Genomic DNA, 12,726 nt, shown 5'->3' with positions numbered 1-12,726 from the left:
TCTGAAATTCTCTTTTCAGTAGTTTTCTTTCCTGTAGGCTGTCCTGTCCTGAGCTATTCTTGACCAGCGTTAGCTGCTGTTCTATTCTGTCTTCCCCTTAATAATTATATCATCCCATGCAGTTACTTATCTTGGGGGTGGGATGGAGACCCCCCTGGAAGTAGACAAGATGTATATGAAAATAGCCACAGCAAGATGGGGTCAGAAGAAGTCTGGCCCTGAGGACATGACATCAGGATTGTATACAAATCAGTGCCAGAAATCTACTGTTTAACTAGTATTTTGGTGACATTTTTGCGCCTACACCCCATTTTTGACTTTTCTTCACCATGCTTCTCGTTCTGCTGACTTTTCAATTGTACTACTTGTCACTTCTCTTACTTCCAGTTCCAGAGCTAATCCGCACATCTCTGGACTGGTGTTACTTACTCTCCTCACTGCTCCATCAGCAGTGTGCTCCAACATTAAGCTCTATGTGTTGTGTCATGAGATGCACACATGTTCTCAAATCGTCCTAAACACCAGCTGCTCTGTTGCAGTTGGATTTGCTAGTAACTGAACATATCTCTCTACACAGTGCTCACATGGGAGCAGCAGATGAGACCTGATGAACACTGTTTGCAGAGGAGCAAGTGGTAGACCCGGCCTCTCCTCCATGTTGTACCCCATGGTTGTGTCTTTCACATTCTTTCTTCATTCTGCTTTTTGTTACAGGTTATTTATGTGAGTTTTCACTAACTGACAGTCTGTGAAGGTTAAAAATTCTATTGGGACACCTGGGTGGCTCAGTCAGTTAAGCATCTGCCTTTAGCTCAGGTCATGATCCCAGGATCCTGGGATTGAGTCCCACATCATGCTCCTTGCTCAGCAGGGAGCCTGCTTCTCCCTCTGCCTGCTGTTCCTCTTGCTTGTGTAATCTCTCTCTCTCTATCTGACAGATAAATAAATAAATCTTTAAAAAAAATTGCAAAGGGGCACCTGGGTGTCTCAGTCATTAAGCGTCTGCCTTTGGCTCAGGTCAAGATCCCAGGGTCCTGAGTTTGAGCCCGACACGAAGCTCCCTGCTCAGCAGGAAACCTGCTTCTCCCTCTCCCACTCCCCCTACTGTTGTTCCCTCTTTCACTGTGTCTCTGACAAAGAAATAAATAAAATCTTTTTAAAAAATTACATAAACGGGACCCCGGACTGCCGCACCATGGAGGAGGAGGAACTGGAGGCGTTGAGGAAGCAGAGGTTGGCCGAACTGCAGGCGAAGCATGGGGATCCTGGCGATGCAGCACAACAGGAAGCAAAGCACAGGGAAGCAGAAATGAGAAACAGTATCTTAGCCCAAGTGCTGGATCAGTCAGCCCGGGGCCCGTTTAAGTAACTTAGCGCTTGTAAAGCCCGAAAAAACTAAAGCAGTAGAGAATTACCTCATATAGATGGCAAGATATGGACAACTAAGCGGGAAGGTATCAGAACAAGGTTTAATAGAAATCCTTGAAAAAGTAAGCCAACAAACAGAAAAGAAAACCACAGTTAAATTCAACAGAAGAAAAGTCATGGACTCTGATGAAGAGGACGATTATTGAAATTTAAGATGTTTAGAGACTGGAACTTAATGTTCTAGGACCGATAATACTGGGTAGAAGTGAAGATCTGATTGTTTACTTTGTTTATTGTCTATATGCCTTTAAAAAAAATAAACTTGTTATGCAAAATAGGAAAAAAAATTACATAAACGGTTTACCATCAACATCTAACCCATCAGGCCCATATACTAGAAAAACTGTTTTTGTTCCCAAAGGCCTCAACCTCCTCTCTCTGTATCCTTTGAACACCTGTAGCTGGAGTTCATTCAATTGGCACATAGGATGGGTTATCAATATGTTCTTGTTATTATATGTACATTTTCCAAATGGGTTGAAACTTTCCTCTGCCACAAAGCTGATACCGTCACAGTGGCAAAGAAACTGTTAGAGGGGTGCCTGGGTGCCTCAGTCGGTTAAGCGTCTGCCTTCAGCTCAGGTCACCGTCTCCAGGTCCTGGGATTGAGTTCTGCATCCAGCTTCCTGCTCAGCAGAGAGTCTGCTTGCTCCTCTCTCTCTCCCCTCCCTCCTACTCATGTGTGTGTGTGTGTGTGTGTGCGCGCGTGCGCGTGTACACTCACGTGCATGCACACGCACGCACACATGTACACCCTCTCTTTCTCTCTCTCTCTCTCAAATAAATAAAATCTTAAAGAAAGATTTAGAAAATATGTTTCTTAGAAAATATGTTTCCCACATGGGATATACCTTCCATAATCTCAGTGATCAAGACACACTTCACTGGGCAAATCATACAAGCCTTAATGAATACCTTGCAAACCTCTTGGAATTATCACTGTCCCTATCACTCTCAATCATCAGTCAAGGTCCAGAAAACTAATGGGATCCTTAAACTTAAAATCTCTAAGCTTGGGGCGCCTGGGTGGCTCAGTGGGTTAAAGCCTCTGCCTTCAGCTCAGGTCATGATCCCAGGGTCCTGGGATGGAGCCCCGCATCGGGCTCTCTGCTCAGCAGGGAACTTGCTTCCTTCTCTCTCTCTGCCTGCCTCTCTGCCTGTGATCTCTGTCTGTCAAATAAATAAATAAAGTCTTTTTAAAAAAATCTCTAAGCTTGCTGAAACTACTATACTCCCTTGGCCTAAGGAATTGCTTCTGAGTCTGTCAACCATTTGTAGTACCCCCTCCGGAAAACCCCCTCCTTATGAGATAGTCACCCAATGTAACCCAATGCCTATTGGCTGATCCCACTTTCTGCTGATCCCTTGTTATCGTACACTTATATAGCCAGTGATTGTAAGACTTTAATGTCTTATGCTAAAGCCTATCATCAACAGGTTAAATCAGCTTTTCCTGTTCCCAATTCAAATGATTCTGTTAATTGTAGTCTAGAGCCTGGTGACTGGGTATTTTGGAAACATCACAAGAGAAAAATAGCTCTTGAGCCCCATTGCAAAGGACCATCTCAAGTGCTCTTGACCCCTGACACTAATGGAAAACTAGAGGACATTGAGCCTTAAATACACCTCTCACAGCTAAAGTCACCAGCTGCCTTCTGGCCCTGTAGAGATGCTGGAGACCTTCAAATAAAACCAACCAACAAGAGAAGCAGCTGACATTGAGGTAGACTGCTTCCACCCAAGAGGCCAGATCAAGACTTCAGATTTGGGGTGCCTGGGTGGCTCAGTGGGTTAAGCTGCTGCCTTCAGCTCAGGTCATGATCTCAGGGTCCTGGGATCCAGTCCCGCATCGGGCTCTCTGCTCAGCAGGGAACTTGCTTCCTTCTCTCTCTCGCCTGCCTCTCTGCCTACTTGTGATCTCTCTCTGTCGAATAAATAAATAAAATCTTTAAAAAAAAAAAGACTTCAGATTTTAAGCATGAAATCTTTTTCATTTTCTTTCCTTTATTGTGGCATTGCCCTGCAAAGATAACGCCTTCAGTATCTCCCAGGCCGTTAGAAAGGGGGTAACCTTTCAGACTGCTGGATTCATCATCAAAGATTCCAATCTTCCCATGATGCTAGAGACTTCCTGGTACTCCTTGTGACCAACTACTCTTCTATTCCCAATGTAAATGATAACTATAATTAATACCCCCACTCCTGCTGCCCCTGAAGGAGTCTCTTACCAAGTTTCACGTTTATGACCAGAACAACTGGTGCCTTGTTTTTACCTTTCTTCAATTATAACTGTATGTACTGAATTAGACACAAAGACTTAATGTAAGTCTTAGTACATTTGCACCATCGCCTTCCCATAGGAGGCTCAGATCTGCCCCTACTCACTAAGAGAAAACATCAGCAGTAAACATCTTTGCAAGGTATTTAGAATGACTCGTTCTTTAATGCCGGGAGATTTTCTTTCCATATGAGCTAAAAACCCAAATTATTCCTGGCTTGAATGGGTAGACACACCAATTCCTACAAATGAATCCATGAACACTAACACTTTAATAATGGTTTGTGCTCTGAGGGGGTCTGTCTTTCCCTGTGGTTGTTATCATTCTCCTCGGCCCTGTGGATGCCTACATAGCTGCCACACAGCTGGGCAATGCCTCTTAGGTTACATAATGGTGTCCCTAACTTTTCACAAGCAAACTAGGACATCTTATTGATCAACTCCCCTGGATTTATTTTTTTTTCCCCCCCTGGATTTACATTGTCAAGAAATACCTGACATACCTGCCAGAAGGCATTCATGGCTTAGGATTTGCTTCCCTTGATCAGAAACCTCTCCTTGGAATATTATGCAGCCATCAAAAGAAATGAAATCTTGCCATTTGCAATGACATGGATGGAACTAGAGGGTATCATACTCAGCAAAATAAGTCAATCAGAGAAGACAATTATCATATGATCTCTCTGGTATGAGGAATTTGAGAGGCAGAGTTGGGGGCTTGGGGGATAGGGAAGGAAAAAAATGAAACAAGATGGGGTCAGAAGGGAGACAAAGTATAAGAGACTCACAAAACAGACTGAGGGTTGCCGGGGAGAGGGGGGTATAGAGAGGGTGGTGGGGTTATGGACACTGGGGAGGGTATGTGCTATGGTGAGCCTGATGACACACAGACCTGTACCCCTGGGGCAAATAATACATTATATGTTAATAAAAATAATTTTTAAAAGAGAAAAAAAGAAACCCCTCCTTAACTCTGGAAGATACAGAATTTGTTGCTAAGACAATAGCTTCCAAAATAGATCTTTAGACTCTGACTAAAGTTGCTGTTGTTGTTGTTAAAGATTTTATTTATTTATTTATTTAGAGAGCACGCACGTGCGTGGGAGCTTGATCTAGAACCCTGAGATCCTAACCTGAGCTTAAATCCAGAGTCAGACTCTTAATTGACTGAGCCACGGAGGCATCCCCAAAGTTGTTCTTAATAACAGAAGAGCTCTTGAATATTTTTTGCTGAGCAAGGAGGCATCTGTGCTGTGACCAACACCACCTACTGTACCTGGATTAACACCTGCAGAGGTTGAAACTCAGCTAGGTAAGATCACAGAACAAACGACTTGATGGCTTAAAGGTGACTCCTTCCACAAGGCCTTTTTTTGACCTACTGGTTTGGTCTTAGGGACATGGCTCCAAAGTGCACTCCAAATATCAGGAATTATCTTTTTTTTTTTTTTTTTAAGATTTTTACTTATTTATTTGAGAGAGTGAGTGAGAGAGAGAGAGCGTGAGAGGGGAGAAGGTCAGAGGGACAAGCAGACTCCCCATGGGGCTGGGAGCCTGATGCGGGACTCGATCCCAGGACTCCGGGATCATGACCTGAGCCGAAGGCAGTCGCTTAACCAACTGAGCCACACAGGCGTCCCAGGAATTATCTTGTATATAATAATCTCCGTGCATTTATTACCTCAAAATTATGCCTCCTCGCTGTAGCAAATCCCCTCCCTCCCTCTAGGTTTCCAGCAGCCTTTGGCGAGCCGCCAACTCCATTAGCCAGAAGATCAGGCGGGCAGCTGAGCCAATGGAAGCATTTTCGCTGTACTGCATCGCCGGGGGGGGGGGGGGGGGGGGCGGTACTTTCGGCCTCCTCCTAGACGCTCTGGGGCGTGCGGGGGCGAGACCGAAGTGACTAGACTGTGAAGGCTTGAGAGTCGTTGTCCCTACGGCAAAGAGGCGGGTCTGCGGCTTGGTGACGCCCTCCAGAGCTGCCGGGGCTTGGACTGGGACCGCCGGCTCGGGTGGCCGCCCCGCCCTCCCAGTCGGATGGCGACGATCGCGCCCAGGGACCCGGCTGAGGTAAGCGCTCGTTCCCTCAGAGGCCAGAGTACCTGCTCGCGTCCATGCGGCCCGGGCCCCCGTATCCGGGACAGGGAGGCGCGGGCCGGCTGCGTGCAGGAGCGGGTTCCGAGCTGGGGCTCGCTGGGCGGGAGGCGGGAGGAGCCCTGAGGAGGGAGGATTCTGCCCTCAGGGGACCGAGAGCGTGAGGCGGAGTCACTCCTGGACTGGCGGGCCGAAGTGCGGGACCTATGTCCTGAGGGCCCTGGGACCCATGGGAAGATCGTGAACAGAAAGATACAAGTCCGGCCTCCCACAACATGTTCTCAGTGGTAGGTCCCCCAATAATGGCTCCCTCTGGCTAAGTAGGCTCTTACACTCGGATTGTGGTTTCCTATGAAATTCCATTTCCCCAATTCTTGAGTTTGGGGACCACGGAGAAACCCAAAGACCAGAGTGTGAAACCTGCAACGATTATAAGCAGATGCGGAGGGTTCTGTCGGGAACTAGTAGGAAGATGTATAAAGGCTCTGGTAAAACGGAGTTGGGGGTGGTCAGGAAACCATCAGCCTAGCCTGTCTTTTGTGTGGGAAGAAAAAGCAGGTGTGAAGGCATGACTGGAATTGCTACCGGAAAAGTTCTGTGTCTATTCTGGAAGTCATAAGAGATGTGGATCAGAGGACAGATGATATGGTATGTCTGGAATACTCAATACTCTAAGACTAGAGACATATTTATGAATTAGAACAAATGAAGTACTCAAAATTGACATTTCTATGGCTTAGAATCCTTTTAAAATCATGAAATACTAACAAGATAATTAGGAAAATACAATAAAAGTAAAAAAAAAACAAACTCGTGGTAATCCTATATGAAGCTTTAAGCTATTTAAACATTTAGAGAAAATATCTTTTTTTTTTTTTTTAATTAACATGTAATGTGTTATTTGCTCCAGGGATACAGGTCTGTGAATCGTCAGGCTTACAAAGTTCACAGTGCTCACCATAGCACATACCCTCCCCAATGTCCATAACCCAGCCACCCTATCCCTCCTCCCACCCCCAGCAACCCTCAGTTTGTTTGTGAGATTAAGAGTCTCTTAGGTTTATCTCCCTCCCCAGTCCCATCTTGGTTTTTTTTCCCTCCATACCCCCACTCCCCCACCCTGCCTCTCAAATTCCTCATACCAGAGAGATCATATGATAATTGTCTTTTAGGAAAAATATCTTAATGGGGGTGCCTGTGTGGCTCAGTGGGTTAAGCCTCAGCCTTCAGCTCAGGCCATGATCTCGTCCTGAGATCGAACCCTGCATGGGGCTCTCTGCTCAGCGGAGAGCCTGATTTCCCCTTTCTCTCTGCCTGCCTCTCCGCCTACTTGTGATCTCTCTCTCTCTGTCAAATAAATAAACAGTCTTTTAAGACCTAAATATGAAACCTGAAACCATGAAACTCAAAACTGCCTATTTTCAGTAATGGCATGAATATCAATCTCCAATATTTATCTGAATCTGTCTCCTTAGACAAGGGAAACAAAAGCAAAAATAAACAAAAAGGACTGAATCAAACTCAAAAGCTTTTTCATGGCAAAGCAAGCCATCAACAAAACAGAAAGGCAAAGATAATAGCTACTGTATCCAATTAGGGGTTAATATCCAAAATATATAAATAACTCACATACCTCAACACCAAAGATCCCTAAAAATTTCAGTTAAAAATTGGGAAAAGATCTGAATGGACATTTCTCCAAAGATGATATAGAGATTGCCAACAAACATGAAAGAATGCTTAGTATGACAAATCAACAAGGAAATGCAAATCAACACAAGGAGATATCACCAGTCAGAATGGCTAGTATCAAAAAGACAAGAAATAAGTGTTGGCAAGAATGTGGAGAAAAGGGAACTCTCATGTACTTTTAGTGGGAATGTAAATTGCTGCAGCTACTCTGGAAAGCAATATTGAAGATCCTCAAAAAAACAAAAATCGAATGACAAAGTCCAGTAGCTCCACCCCTGGATATCTACCTGAAGAAAACAAAACACTAATTCAAAAAGAAATGTGCACCCCTTTATTTATTGCATTATTTACAACAGACAAGATATGGAACCAACCAGAGTGTCCATCGATGCATGAATAAAGATGTGATATATACAGGGCGCCTGGGTGGCTCAGTGGGTTAAACCGCTGCCTTTGGCTCAGGTCATGATCTTGGGGTCCTGGGATCGAGTCCCATATCGGGCTCTCTGCTCAGCACAGCTCCTAGCCTGCTTCCCTCTCTCTCTCTCTCTCTCTGCCTGCCTCTCTACCTACCTGTGATCTCTCTCTGTCAAATAAATAAATATTAAAAAAAAAAAGATGTGATATATATACACACAATGGACTATTACACAGCCATAAAAAAGAAAAACCTGCCATTCATGACAACATGGATGGACATAGAGGGCATTATGCTAAGTGATATAAGTCAGATGGAGAAAGATACTGTATGATTTCACTTATATGTGGAATTTAAAAAAAGCAAAGGAGAGAAATTGACTCATAGAAAACTAGTCCTTGCCAGGGAGGAAGGGGTAGGGGGGGATAGGCAAAATTGGTGAAGGGGATTAATTGGTAGAAACTTGCCATTATAAAACAAGTCAGAGAGATGGGAATATACCCTCCCCAATGACATACCCTCCCCAATGTCCACAACCCAGCCACCCTAGGGAATATAGTCAATAATATTGTAATGACTTTGGTGACAGATGGTAACTACACATACAGTGAACATTTCATGATGTATGTTTCAAATCACTAAACTGCATATGAAATATATTACATGTCAACTATACCTCAATGTAAAAAATTTTTAAAGAAGAAGTATGTTCTAAAGGGCAATAAATATAAGTTTATTGAGAAATCTTACATTTATATCTAACAATTTATTCTGGAAAGGAAACCAGAACGGGCTGGTGGTACGCAGGAGATAGCCAAGGAACAACCCTGTTATCTATATATTGGTAAACTTTTATAAACATATATGTATTCAATTTGATTATCAATTTGCAGAGAAAATAGATAATGGAATAAAATATTAAGATGGGTTGCAGGGACGCCTGGGTGGCTCAGTTGGTTAAGCGGCTGCATTCGGCTCGGATAATGATCCCAGCGTCCTGGGATCGAGTCCCACATCAGGCTCCTTGCTCAGCAGGGAGCCTGCTTCTCCCTCTGCCTCTAGCCTGCCACTCTGTCTGCCTGTGCTTACGCTCTAACAAATAAAATCTTTAAAAAAAAAAAAAAAGATGGGTTGCAAATGAGAAGGGAAAAAAGAATCTCCATTTATATCTCAGGTCAAATAGAAAATAAGCTGCAGTAACCCTAACATGAAAACAAAAAGCCTAAGCTTATTAAAAAAAAAGAAAAAAAGATTTTTTTAAAACAAACCTGTGCTTGAAATGTGCACATCATTACAAAACAAGACCCCAGTTTAAAACCACTAAATATGCTTGTCACTTTAAGATAAAAATGGATGCAAAATACAAAGACAACTAAAAAACTTTAATTGCAAAAATAACTTATATAATGTAAAAAAAAACCTATAATATTTTCAGTATCCATATAAGCCATAAAATATTAGGAAAAGCTTTAAAACAGGCAATTTTTGTGAAAATTATCCAGTATATGGAGATACAACTATACAATATATTAATTTGTGAAAATTTTTCACTGATTTCAAAATTAACCATTAACATTCAAAACTAAAGTGGACTGAAATTTTTGAATATTTCAAAATCATTCTAATTGTAGAAAACTTACATAGCCATATATTTATTACTTTACCATTTCTACTTTATATCACCCACATTTCACTGAATTTTTAAAAAAATGTATTTGGAAGCTTTCCTGTGCACGCTAACAAAATTCATTAAAATAAAAATGCTTTTTGTTTTTCCAAGCAGTCATCTGTTGCATACATCATATTAAACAGTTTAAGTTTTAAAGAAGTAGAACTCACATTGAATTTTCAGGAAAGAAAAACAAAGGATGCTTAACGAACCAAAACACAGCTATGTGACAAGACTCTCTGCTGTTTGGAATAACATACCTTAATAGTATTCATCATTGTGCATTTAAGCATCATAAATCAAATTTGTCTAGAGGATCTGAAGAGAATTAATCTGGCAATTAGGGCAAGTAGAGGTCCATAAGGAGTGCTCTCTCTGTAGATACAAAAATGAATCAGGATGAATGGGTGGCTCAGTTGTTAAGCATCTGACTTTAGCCCAGATCATCTCAGGGACTTGGAATCAAGCCCTGCATGGGGCTCTCTTCTCAGCACAGAGTCTGCTTGTCCCTCTCCTCCTCTCCCCATTGGGGCATTCTCTCTCTCAATTAAAAAAAAGAAAAGAAAATGAATCAAATTATTTCTATGATAATCCACCAATTGGTGAGCATGCTCTTGGTCTCAGCTATAGAGTGATTCAGAAGAGAAAATAAGCTAGATCACACATGTGGAATGGACAAAATTCCACAGTAAATATACTGATTTATGTGGCACTCTATAGAATGAACAAAACTAGGATATTACTAATGCAATATAAATGCCAATAACTAAGAGCTAAGCACAGAACAAACTGCGAAAAGGAAAGTTATAGAAATATAAATATTTTTTAATATAAAAACATACAAGCTAATAATCCCATGGAATTCTGTCATGAGTAAGTGCTCAGTGTTTTTTATTTTTTGGCTCTTTTTTTTTACTTTCTTTTTTACTTTTATTGATGCTCCCAGGAGCCAAGGTAAACACCATCATCACTTCTATGTCATAGTCAGCAAACTGAGGTTCAAGGAGCTCTGGGGAGTTGCCCAGATATTCCCAGGAATCCATAGAAACCTCAGTACTGTGCAGACCCTCCTCCCTGCAGACGGGTTTTGGGGGTTGACCTGTATCAGGGACTCCTGAGAAGCTCGATTCCTGGCATGCCAGGGGGCACAGTGGTCTGGTGGTTAACAGGGAGAGCTATAGGTGCCTGGATCTAGGATGCTTCCCACAGGTAGACCTACACAGGAATGGACACCTCAAATCTTCAGTTTCCAATGGACCAGGAATAGGGCAGCTCCTAAGTTCCATTTTACATAGGATGAAACTGAAGCCCTGGATGGGGGCATTTGCCTGTGGGTCCTTACATTGGCCAGGAGTCTGGGAACTAAACTTAGACACAAAGGACCAGGACTTGGGGAAGTCTACATCACCCCCCAGCCAGGCTTTGGGACTCAAAGTAAAAGCCCAGCCCCGTTCTGATGCAACCTTTTCCCCCATCTGTTCCAGCCCACCAACCCCAGTGGTGATAACCCAGGGAAATGAGTAACCACTACAAAGCAAGGTTTTATTGTATTCTTCAACAACTGGACTTCAGGAGAATGTGATGGAGAGGGGTGCCTGGGCAGTTCAGTGTCTGCCTTTGGCTGGGGTCACAATCCTAGGGTTGAGCCTTGAGTCGGGCTCCCTGCTCAGCCGGGAGTCTGCTTCTCCCTCTCTCTCTGCCTCCCCCCACCCCACCCCCCAACTCGTGCTCTCCCGCAAATAAATAAATAAAATCTTTTAAAAGAATGTGATGGGGGGATGCCTGGGTGGCTCCGTTGGTTAAGCAGCTGCCTTCAGCTCAGGTCATGATCCCAGCATCCTGGGATGGAGTCCTACATCGGGCTCCTTGCTCCGCAGGGAGCCTGCTTTTCCCTCTGACTCTGCTTGCCACTCTGTCTGCCTGTGCTTGCTCTCACTCGCTCTCTCTCTGACAAATAAATAAATAAAATATTTTTTAAAAAATAAAAAAAAACAAAAGAATGTGATGGGGTGGGTTGCTCAGTTATATGTCTGCCTTCAGCTCAGGTCATGATCGAGTCCTGGATCAAGCCCCATTCTGGGCTTCCTGCTCAGGAGGGAGTCTGCTTCTCTCCCTCTCCCTCTGCCCCTCCCCACTACCTGTTCTCTCTCAAATAAAATCTTAAAAAAAAAAAAAATGTGGGGCACCTGGGTGGCTCAGTGGGTTAAGCCGCTGCCTTCAGCTCAGGTCATGATCTCGGGGTCCTGGGATCGAGTTCCGCATCGGGCTCTCTGCTCAGCAGGGAGCCTGCTTCCTCCTCTCTCTCTGCCTGCCTCTCTGCCTACTTGTGATCTCTGTCAAATAAATAAATAAAATCTTTTAAAAAAATGTGATGGAGAACATGTTAATAATGCAAAAAAAATTTAAAAGGGTACAGCTGTTCAGTGCATGTGAGCACACACACACTTGTTTCACTGTCCTGTAAAAGGAAAATAGCCAAAGCTCAAAGAATAAGAAAAAGATGTGTGCAGGCATTTTACCAAAGATGCAAACAGCAAATGAGCATTGGGAAAAATGCCCATCGTTAATCCTTACAGAAATACAACTAAAATGAGAGAACACTAAAAACTTATTAAAAAGGCTAAAATTAAAATGATTGGCTAAACCACATATTCAGAATGTGGAAGAAATGGAACTCTCATACCTGCTGGGAAGATGCAAAAGGTGTGATCCAAAGTAAAACATTTACCTACCCTGTGACCCAGATGTCATGTTACCAACAGAAGTTCAAAGAAACATACATTCACATAAAACATGTTAAACTAGTTTTATACTCAATAGTCAAAATTTAGAAAAAACAGATAAATGGATAAACTGGCATATGTAAAAATATTACTTAGCAAAAAAACAAAAAACCCACTACTTGTAGTATCACGGATGAATCTCAAAGTAATTGTGACACATAAAAACAACAAATACTCAACTCCAAACATTCAAAAACTTCAAAGGTACCCATCCATCATTGTAAGAGAAAGTAAACCAGTGCTTTACTGGTTTACCAGTAGGGGGAGGGGAGATTATAAAAAGACATGAGATAAACATAATGTGACAGACACGTTCATTATCAGGGTTATGGTTTCAGAAATTCATAACTATGTCAAAACTTAG

The 12,726-nt window shown here is 42.8% G+C and overlaps 1 pseudogene; it reads left to right on the top strand.

Moving 5' to 3' along the window:
* The first annotated feature begins 1,182 nt into the window (after nucleotides 1-1,182).
* LOC122912118 lies at nucleotides 1,183-1,706 on the top strand (annotated as a pseudogene).
* Nucleotides 1,707-12,726: the final 11,020 nt, after the last annotated feature.

The sequence above is a fragment of the Neovison vison genome, chromosome 7 (genome assembly GCF_020171115.1).
Source record: "Neovison vison isolate M4711 chromosome 7, ASM_NN_V1, whole genome shotgun sequence".
Lineage (NCBI taxonomy): Eukaryota > Metazoa > Chordata > Mammalia > Carnivora > Mustelidae > Neogale > Neogale vison.
The sequence above is the reverse complement of the archived record's forward strand: the minus strand, read 5'-3'. Positions and strand labels throughout refer to the sequence as shown.